A 10,889-nucleotide genomic window follows, 5' to 3' on the forward strand; every position below is an offset into this window, starting at 1 on the left:
ATGCTGTTCTTTCCTGATTTAAATCACTGGCCTTGGCTTTGAGGTCCACTGCTCCATCGCTTGCCATGATAACTTTGATTTCTGCTGGGAAGATCCTGCTTGTCACTGGTTTACCACCCTTTTTTGTCAATCTTATCACAGAAAATACCTTTGATCTGTTCACCCTAACCCTCTATCTGTTGCATTGTTCATGAATTGATATATACCAAGCCTTTGTATTTCACACGAATCCCAAAGCATGTTGATTGTTACCAACTTAGTGCGTTTGCTGTTTTTACTGACTTATGCCACTTTGATGTGCTAGCCAGATCCCGTTTTGTGCAATTAAAAAGTTGGTGGCAAATTTTGAAGTCATTTATCACTTATTTTGACCAAACAGATTCAGGAAAAGGAAGTAAACAAGACAAAAGGAACAGAGTAAAGGACAAAGGAAAGAAATGATTCGTAACAAGAAAACTACAAAGTAGAAACCTATCAGATGTGGATACCAACTCTAATGACCATGACATGCACCTATGGCCTATTCTGTTGAGCAAGTTTGATGTTCCACTCCTATTATACCCCTAAGCCGTGAAACTGTGCTTCAATGCTCCGGTTATCCAATCTGATTCACAATCCTTATTCGACTTGTAGTGCCCGAAGGGTTTTCACCATCAAGCCTCTCTCATTTTGTTCTTTCTCTCAACTTACCATCGACTTACGGTGCCCGCGAGGGTTTTCACCAGTAAGACTCTCTCATTTTTTATTTCTCTCTGCTCCCGTCGCCTTACGGTGCCCATGATGGTTTTCACCAATAAGACTCTCTTGTTTTCATTATTTTTCTGCTTGGACCAGAGTGTTGCCCCTGATATGAATTACCTTTCCTTGCTTGACTTGACATCTCTCGAAGACTGATCGGAAGGTCTTTCTTTGGACCGTAACGTAGGCTTTTGGATAGGGTTAAAAAGAAAGGATATCAAAGGCTCAAAACAATTCACATGGGTTCAAAATTACAACTTTTAGAATCAGATTTCTTACAACAACCACAACTTCTACCCTAGTTTCTTGCTTGGGGACTTTTGGATTTTTATTTTGATGGGACCGAACCGTGAGGCTGCCTATGTATCCTTAAAAGGAATCAGGTCAAACGTTGTTCATGTCATAAGAATTGCTCTATTGTTGTGATTTTTCTTCTTTCTTTTCTTTCTTCCTTTTTCTCTTTTTGTTGTTTTGTTGTTTTTTCTTTCTTCTTTTTCCTCTTTTTTTATTCTTTTTTTTTTCCAATTTTCATCTTTTCTTTTCTCTCTTTTCCTTTACTTATCTTTCGCGCTTGCGTTTCTGATCTTTGCTACTGATTCCAAAAGAGGGGTACGAAAGGAAGTAAATAAGGCTCAAAGGGGGTAACAAAGGATAAAGTGTTTAGATAGCAGAACAAAATGCCTTCGTCATTCCAATCTTCAAAGTATGGCAGATGCAAACGGCACAATTAAACAAACCAAAGAAATCACACATAATATCTTTTGACTGCATCAAAATTGATAGCCATATCCACTCATTTGCCTTCTACATCTGTTAAGTACAAAGCACCATTGAACAACACTCTCACTCTCATTACCACGAACGACTACTATCAATTTGGGCAAACTTTCCTTTCGCTTAAATCCGATGCAGCATGATGCATTTCAATAGGGTTTCTTTGTGTTCTATCTGCCTTAGTTTCACACAATTCGGGTTTGAAGTGATCTCAAAATGCCTTTACTTATTTCCCTCAAATATCCCTACATCTTCAACATTGTTTCATTGCTTCGTGATTAAACTGACTTTAAAACTATGCTGAGAATTACGCGTGCATGTTATTTCACTAGAGTCAACAGGAAAAGAACTATAAAAAGAAAAGAGAACTAAACGAAAATGACTAGAAATCACAGAAAACAGAAAATTGCATTAGATAGATGGTGAAAAGGTTTGGACAACAAAACAAACAAACTAAACTGGGGTTACAAACCTAGACAATACTAAACGGTCTACTATGACTAAACAAACTAGGCAAAATAAAAGGATAGAAGGGTTTGAGTCATAAGACAATATCCGGATTACAACCTTGAAATAACCCGGACAACAGAAGTGACAACAAAATAAACCACCAAAACTCCTCCCTGGCTAACCAAGAAAAGAGCATCTTTCTAATCATCAAACTCAACATCTTAGCCACTGACTTCTGCATCAACAATACTAGGACCTTCACAAGTCTCCATCACATTGTTCTTAACAGATTGCCTTTGGGTTCCCTTTGCCTGATCGTTCTTAAGATCAACCTCTATTAGCGCTGAAAGCTTCGTAGCGCGTGGACCTCCGAGGATCCCAGAAGAACTCTCACATTACTTTTCAAAATAAATCATACCCACTTTATGCATCTCATTATGCATAGGTGACGGACTTTGGCTAGTGTCTGCTGCATCTAGATTTTGCACGACAATATCGCCTGCATCAATAAACTTCTGAATCGCGTTCTTCAGATTCCAACACTTCTCTATGTCATGCCCTGGGGCATTTGAGTAGTATGCGCACCTTTGAGAAAAATCAAACTTCTTTGGAAGAGGGTTTGGCATTTTTATTTGGATCGGCTTCAACATGTCCAATTTCTTTAGCCTCTGGAACAAACTGGCATATGACTCTCCCAATGGAGTGAAGGTTTTCTTCTTCCACAACCTCTCATTCTTAAATGCTTGATTGGGCCGGAAACCTGATCCAGGGGGTTTCGGTAGGCTCGCGGGGGTGGATGGGTATTTTGTGGAGCTGGGTACTGGGAAAGTGATGTACGACTTTGGGAGTTCTGTGGAGAGAAGTAGCATTGGGGAGGGTCCTCTGGTGCACAAGGATATCCATGAGGACGATGACGAGGCTAGAAGTGTTGAGCAGGAAGGCCCATCAGATCATCTTTTCTGTTTCTCTTTCTTCCACCCAAGCTTACTGGGATGTTCTGAATGTCTTTCGAACAACTCATGATTTTGCCTGACTTGATTCCCTCTTCTACTAGCTCCCCTATTTTTAACACATCATTGAAAGGCTTTCCCAAGGCCGGGATTAAATGACTGAAGTAGGTGGGCCCGTGGGCTTGTAGGAAAAGCTCAACCATTTCTTCTTCACCAATCGGGGTATTGACTCGAGCAGCTTTCTCCCTCCATCTGAGCCCAAACTCCCTAAAGCTTTCCTCCGACTTCTTTTCCATTTAATATAGGGAGGAGCGGTTTGGGGTAACACCTGATCTGTATTGAAAGTACCGAACAAAATCTTGAGCCATGTCACCTAATGTAGGCCACTTACCAACATCTTGACGATTATGCCATTTCAAAGCTGCCCCAGTCAGGCTCTCACTGAAATACGCCATCAACAAATTATCTTTCTCGCCAACACTTCTCATTTCACTGCAATAATCCCTCAATGGGCTACCTTATATCCACACCCATAATACAAGTTAAACTTTGGCACTTTAAACCCTGCAGGCAGACGAACGTCGGGGGACATAGACAATTCTTTGTAAGATATGCTACCCTGGTCTCCAATTCCTTGCTTGTTCTTAAGGACTATTCTATGCCTTTCAGCCTCCTAGGTATCCCATCTCGCCCTTTTCTTCATGAGAACTTTTCATTTCCAACATGAGGCTTATCCAACGAGCCCTGCTTGTATGAGTTGAGAACCTTGTGGGCAACCTCTGAGGGGTAATATTGGGCATCATGAGCTTTGAGTGAGTGTTCATTGTTGGGGATGGTGGATAAGACATGAGGGCAATTTTTGGGAAATGTAATTGGAAGATGAGTGATGGAGTTACTAGGGTGGTTGGGAAAGCCATGATAAACGGGTGGATCTGGAGAGTATGGGGGACCATCTGGCACTGTGACCGATGTTTGGGTAAGGGTAGCATTTAGGAAGCTAAAAGGTGGCAGGGGTGGTGCCTTCCCAGTCATCCAAGCATGATACATGTCCGTCATGTATTGTCTTAACATCCTTACCTCATCAGCCAAACCAGTGTCCCGTTCAACCAACTGCTTTCGGGCACCGGTATCAACGAACCCAATTTTGTTGTTGTCCGCCATTGCCTTTTGAATTTATGTTGCAGAGAGGAGTTACTACTTCGGGAACCACAAACCAACCACTTTTCTGTGCTAAATTGTCAACAACAAACTTGTTAGTGATTAGAGCTTAACAGATAGACAACTGCACATTTGGGGAATGAATGCACCTAAGCAGTTAACCGTTTCTATTATGAATTTGATTGGTTGCTTGCGTCATCCCGGCTTTTCCTTATTTCCATTTGCAAATTCTTCTCCTTTTGTTTTCACTCATGCCTTTCTATGCTTGATTTCTCTTTGTTTTTATCCTCTCATTTCTCTCTCTTGTTTTGCCATTGTTTCCTCCCCATGGTTTCTTATTTTTCTCTCTTTTCTTTTCTTGTTTTTTTTCTGTTTCCTCTCTTTTTCTCTTCTTTTCTCTCTTTTTTTCTTTTGGTTATGGTCGAATCCTATGAAGATTGCCTACGTATCATGACCCCGCATGAATCACACCGAGCGTAGTTCTGGGGGATAAGTATAAAAATAAGTAATAAAATATTTTGGGATTTTCAAATTTTTATAAAAAAGAAAATGCTTTGATTACAATGACTCAAAAACTAACAGACTCAAAAAGAAACTAACAGACTCTGATGAACAGATGAAAATACAGACTTAAAAGCAAATTAACAGACTCCAACAAAAAGACGAAAACACAAACTCGAAAACGGACTAACAGACTCCAATGAAAATTATGAATACATCAATGCCTCAACTACTCCTGGGGCCTGCGGGACATCATTGGGTCTCGCCACGGGCCTATGCGCTAAATCCCCTTGGAAGTGGTAGAGATCTTCCATTATCTGGCGGACAAAGGTCATCACAGTGGCAAAGAACATGGATGTAGTCATATCCTCACAACTACTGCACTTCATCGCGATGTAGTCAGCGATCCTTCTGACTCTCTCTCTTATGACACCCTTTTCTTGCAACAAACGCCCAATCTGCTGGGCCCTAGCTTCCAAAGTTTGTTCGGCTACTTGATTCTGTTCTTGGAGTTGTTGCAGGTCTCTTTCTAACTGTGCCATTGATGTATAACAGTGTTCTCTTTCAGCCTTAAAGTCTTTCATCTGCTTGATCATTTTGTTCTCAACGGTGATGACCCTTTTCTTCAACCCCGCAAGCTCATTGTCGTATTTCTCTTTTAACTGTTTTACCAGGCGCGCTCGTTCTTCCGCATTCTTAGCCAATTTTGTTCGAGCCCTGGCTAGTTCATCCTCTGCTTTGTTCAAATCAAAACCATACTCATCCACCTTCTGCCTAAGGTTCTTTATAAGCTTTTCATCCTTTGCACTTTTGGCGGGATTTTCAGCTGCTGTATTCATTTCTCGAATCTGTGCTCGAAGGGCCTCATTTTCTTTGGCTAGCTTTTTCTTTTCACCCTCATCCGCCGTGGATTGCAAACCATTCTAGAATTGGAGATCCCTAACTTGCTTTTCCAGCTTTCCAATTGTGGCCCTGTACTCATTCTCCTTGGCCAACCAAATCCACTGTTCTTGCGACGCCTCAACGAGTTCCTGAATGTGAGGCTTTTTAGTTGGTCTTTCCAGTTCGGCCCTTGCAGTGTTCTTCTTTCTATACCAGACAAGATAGGTAGGTGAGACCTCGCCTCTAGATAGATCAAGCACTCAAGTGTTTGCTGTCAAATACTGGCACTCGTTCCAAATAGAACGAACTATTTCATCATGAAATTGGCCGTCAGAGCTAACCTCAATCGCATGAACACTAAGATCTTCATCTGGGTGCATCACCTGACACCTTCCCAACTATTTCATCACCTGGTATGGAGTGTAAGGCTGAATGCCTCGAAGAACCCTTAGGAGGAAGTAAGGACATGTGGCGGGCATGTACACAATTTCTTCAATAGAAAGCCAACCCAATGTCCATTCTATTTGCCCCGCAATGATTGAGCGAAGGCGGGACACCCAATCTCCAAACCCCTCTAGTAACTTGAACCTTGAAATCCTTGTGTCGAACTCTTCAATGCAACTTTTCTCTGCGAACCCATAACTCATATACTGAGGGCGGTGACACAGGTGTTCGATCATCCACATTTGTAGTAGCAAATTGCATCCCTCGAAGAAATTTGCCCCAACTTTACAAGCTGTGAGAGCTCGGTATATCTCAGATACTATCATAGGAGCAACGATGCTCTTGGCGTTGGTAATCAAGACTTTGACGACTCCAGTCACCCACAGATGGATATTCCCATCTTTCTGGGGAAACACCACGAGGCCTAAGAAAGCTACCATGAAAGCAAAACGCCTATGCTCATCCCATTTTGCTCGGTTCCCTTTGCTACAAACCCCGCTTTCCGGGTTGTTGAATCCTCCTACATGCCCGTACCTCTGGTATATAAAATGTAGAGTGGATAAACCATCCTCCAACTCGGAGTACGAGACTCCCTTGCTTATTTTTTGCAAATCCATGAATTTGTGAGAGTTAACGGCTCTTTGTGATACTTATGCCTCAGACCTTCAGTACTTCCCATATAACCTGCTATATCTTCGAAGGTAGGTGTGAGTTCAAAATCTGAGAAATGCAAGACGTTGTAAGCTGGGTCCCAAAACGTAACCAACGCCTTTATGATGTCTCCTCTAGGCCTTATCTTCAATAACCCGGTGAGGCCTCCCAAATGTAAATTGACCTTATCTTGCTTTGATTTACCCAGATCCTCCCACCACATATGCAACTCCAAAGGGATCTTGTTCATGGCTGTTATTGGCAAACTTTGACTCGTGCTCATTCTGCACATTTATTAGGGTGATTAAGCAAAATCAAGACTCATTTGACTCAAAAACAAAGTTAACGTTGTTTTCTCTCTTTTCTTTTCAAATTTTCATTTCAAATTAAAACCCGGCTTTACAAATACGGCCTTTCAGCACTTCCGGGGAGAAGATTTTAAGGCTGTGCTTGCTAACCGGCCAAAATGTCAAAAAAGAGATCAAAGGTGGTTGTTCTTGCAAAAACAGCCTTCCAGCATCCTTTTGGGGACATTCGGCTATTTTCGACAAGAATGGCTTCACCTTATTTCCAACAAAGTAAGAAAATTTTGATGCCTTTTGGCTATTTTTGCAAAAAAGGAAGTTGGACCCGATGGGGGTTACCTACGTATCCCACATCTGGTGAGAATCAAACTGGCGTAGTTCGGGCAATTTAAAACAAAAACCAACCTTTTTTTCTTTTCTTTTTTTTTTCAAAATAAAACAAAATTTTTCTCTTTTTTTTTTTCAAAATTTCGATAGAGTTTCAGTACCATTTGGACATTTGTTTTTCAAAACAGGTGATTATCTCACTTAGCCCTCACACTACTATTTTCTTTTTTCAACTTTCTCCTATTATTCAAAAGTCAGTGAGCATGCAAATCCGAAGTAAATAAACGCACAAGTAGCAAGTAAGATGTATCAAGATGGTCTTTTCATTTCAGGTACACCTATCCTAGACAGACCCAACTCCTGTGTTGAGTCTCCAAAGTCAAATGCACGTGATGCAAACAAATGCTCCTACTAGGGATCCGACATGAGGCTGAGTTATTCTAAGGTTTAAAACCTGGGTGTATTGTTCTAGACCTGGCTTACCCGAGCGGACAACTCGAGCCGGGAGGGGGGGGGCAGCGTACCGGTAACCAAAAGATCATCTGGCTTTACAACTTGTCCGAACCTCGTTCTATTTGGGATATGACACTAATAGAAAGAAGTCACGACCAGCGTGCATTCCTCAGGAGAGAGAAGAGAGGGGTTTCGTAGCAGTTTATATATACAGTTCAGATAATATCAAAGCGGTAAAAGCAACATTTAACACATTAGGCCCAAACATGTAATAAAATCAGATAATAAATAAAGCCAAATATAACAATTCATCTAAGCTCGAATTCTGAACCCTGAACCAGAGATTCTGGGTTTGATCCCCAGCAGAGTCGCTAGAGCTGTCACACCTCCGTTTTACTACACCCCCGTAAGGGTATAAGGGAGTTTTTTCCAATTTAAGTGACAATCAAAACAAGATTTATTTATTTATTTAAGTTTAGAGTCGCCACTTGGGATAATTTATGGTGTCCCAAGTCACCGGTTCAAATCCCGAATCGAGGAAAAGATTGACTCTGTATTACATTCCGCAAACATAGAAATTCGGGTAAGGAATTCTGTTAACTCGGGAGAAGGTGTTAGGCATTCCCGAGTTCCGTGGTTCTAGCACGGTCGCTCAACTGTTATAATTGGCATATTATCTGATTTTAATACATGTTTTAGCCTATGGTGCCATTTTAACTTATTAACCGCTCTTATTCATTTTTAGGAAGATTGCAACGTCATTTAAAATATGTCTTGAACCGCGTCACATAAATGCACCCGCAATCCGCAACACATTTTATATAACATTGTCGAGATTTGGATTTGGGTCACATAAATGCGCACCCGAGTTTAGGAAGATAAATTATTAAATAGCGCGCCTAAAATAACTGCGCATTTTCAAGTTTGGGAGGGCCATGGAAATTCAACTAAATGGCACGCCTCGATTTCTAAGGATTAAAATTAATTGAGTGAGGGCCATGGGTTTCGGGATTTTATTTGGCATGGCACGCCTCGAATTATTCCAAATTGTTTTATTATTCGAAGTTGTTATTATCGGGTCACATGAAATGCACCCCCGAATTTTGGAATTAGGCATCGTAACTACATCATGGGAACCGTACCCATAATCACTATGGTTTATTAATCGTGCCTAAAGCAACTAGCGCATTTGAGTTATTTTCCTATGTTAAGAATTATTAGTGCTTTTCAAGTCCATAGTATATTCACCTTTTCTCTAGGATAAAGACATGCTAATACATATTGACTATATCATGAAGTACTACTGACAAGAAAAATATAGCAACTTTGGAATGTTATTTTTCAGTTTAAAATTCTACGCACTTATAAGTAACCAAAAGGAAACAACAGAAAACTAAAAAAAAAGGACAAGAGCAAGATCAAGGTTTTAATTAATTTATTCACATAGGCAAATAAGATACCAGTAGTGTCAAAGTCATACAAAGGATAAACATGTAAACCAACATAAAAACGCGTAGGAAAAGAAAATAATACACAACCAGTAGTTCTCCGATTTCCCTTTGACCATTTCTTACATCACTGCCATTTCAATGTTCACGCCAAAATTACAAGATTTTCTACAAACTAATATTCAAAGTGTCAAAACAGCTTCTTTTAATAAATTAGCCAACACCCACTTCATTTTATTGATAATCTTTGATTTTCTCTACAACTTTCAAAGATGGTGTTCGTTTCAGGCAATGTCCAAAAGCAGCAGCCTCTTTCAAAAATAGCCACGGAGAAAACTCAGCTTATTTTAACTCACACCAACTCTAAGTTAAGTAATTATGTTCTCTTCTCAAATCAATTACGTACTGTTACTTCCTTTTTGAAATCACTCAAGCTCACGAACCACTGCCATCCAAATTAAAATTCAACTTCATATGAAAAATTAGTAGGAATCTCTAACTAAGGAAAAAGAAAGTTAAGAAATAAAACCCAATAAGTGAAATGGAATCGAAAGAGTGAATAGTAACTGAAGCTTGCAAACATTAGACCTAAGATATGTATATTCCTATTTTATCAACACATGCCAAACAAATGTTCCGTTCAAACACCAAAACAATTATGAAACCTGAAAATATAAGGAGAAATAGAGTGAAGAATAGACCTTTAATTGAGCAGCGGCCAAAGAAGCTAACGGGGATACAAACACGACGGAATCTCGAACAGAACCCCGTCTCGACGACAAATCGACCCTCTCCACTTAGACCAGAATACTCGTTCAAAGTTCTGTTTTTGAAGAAACACGCTAATTAAGAGGGTCAAAATCGAAAGGTCATCGGAGCTCCGATTTGGAATCTTTATGAGTTTTCTCTGTTGCAAATTTCAGGAGACGAAACAAATCATAAGTTAAAGAAGAAAGATTTTCTAGGAAGGATTGAAAGGTTTGCTTGCTCTTAACCAAACTTATTCGTTAACCATCCGAAATCACCCCGAGGCGCCCGAGACCTCAACCAAAAGCATGAACATATCCTAATACCTTATTCAAACTTGCACTAATCTTTAAAATACCTCAAATAATATCAAATCGACCAAAACACGTCGGATTCAAGCCAAACTTTCTAAAATCTTCCGAATTCCGCTTTTGATCAAAAACCCAACCAAACCACGTCCGAATGACTAGAAATTTTGCACACACATCCCAAATGACACAATAAAACTACTACAACTCTCGAAATTTCATTCCAACCCCTATATAGAAATCTCGCCTACCAATCGGAAATCAAAAAATACCAACTTCGCCAATTCAAGCCTAAATCTACTCCGAACCTCCAAAACCCATTCCGATCACACTCCTAAATTACAAATCACCTCCCGAAGCTAACCGAACCCTCGAAACTCACATCCGAGCCCTATAACACATAAGTCAACGTCCGATTGACTTTTCCAACTTAAACTTCCTTAAAAGAGACTAAGTGTCTCAAACCTTACCAAAATTATTCCAGATTTGATCCGACCAACCCGATACCACAAAACACGGATAACAAAGCATAAAAAAACTTAAATGAGGAAAAATGGAGTGGTAACTCATGAGATGATTAGCCGGATCATCACACCATTACCCCATACTGTGCGATAGAAACACACAAATCGTCATAACAGTCAATGCCAAATCTCAAAACTTTAGGTAATACTGATACTGAGCTGAAACGATAGAACAACCTTCCGCAAGGCGACGATAGTGGCCCAATCAAATACGCAGGGAGAAACATCC

This window comes from Nicotiana tabacum, chromosome 11 (genome assembly GCF_000715075.1).
Source record: "Nicotiana tabacum cultivar K326 chromosome 11, ASM71507v2, whole genome shotgun sequence".
In the NCBI taxonomy this organism is placed as follows: Eukaryota; Viridiplantae; Streptophyta; class Magnoliopsida; order Solanales; family Solanaceae; genus Nicotiana; species Nicotiana tabacum.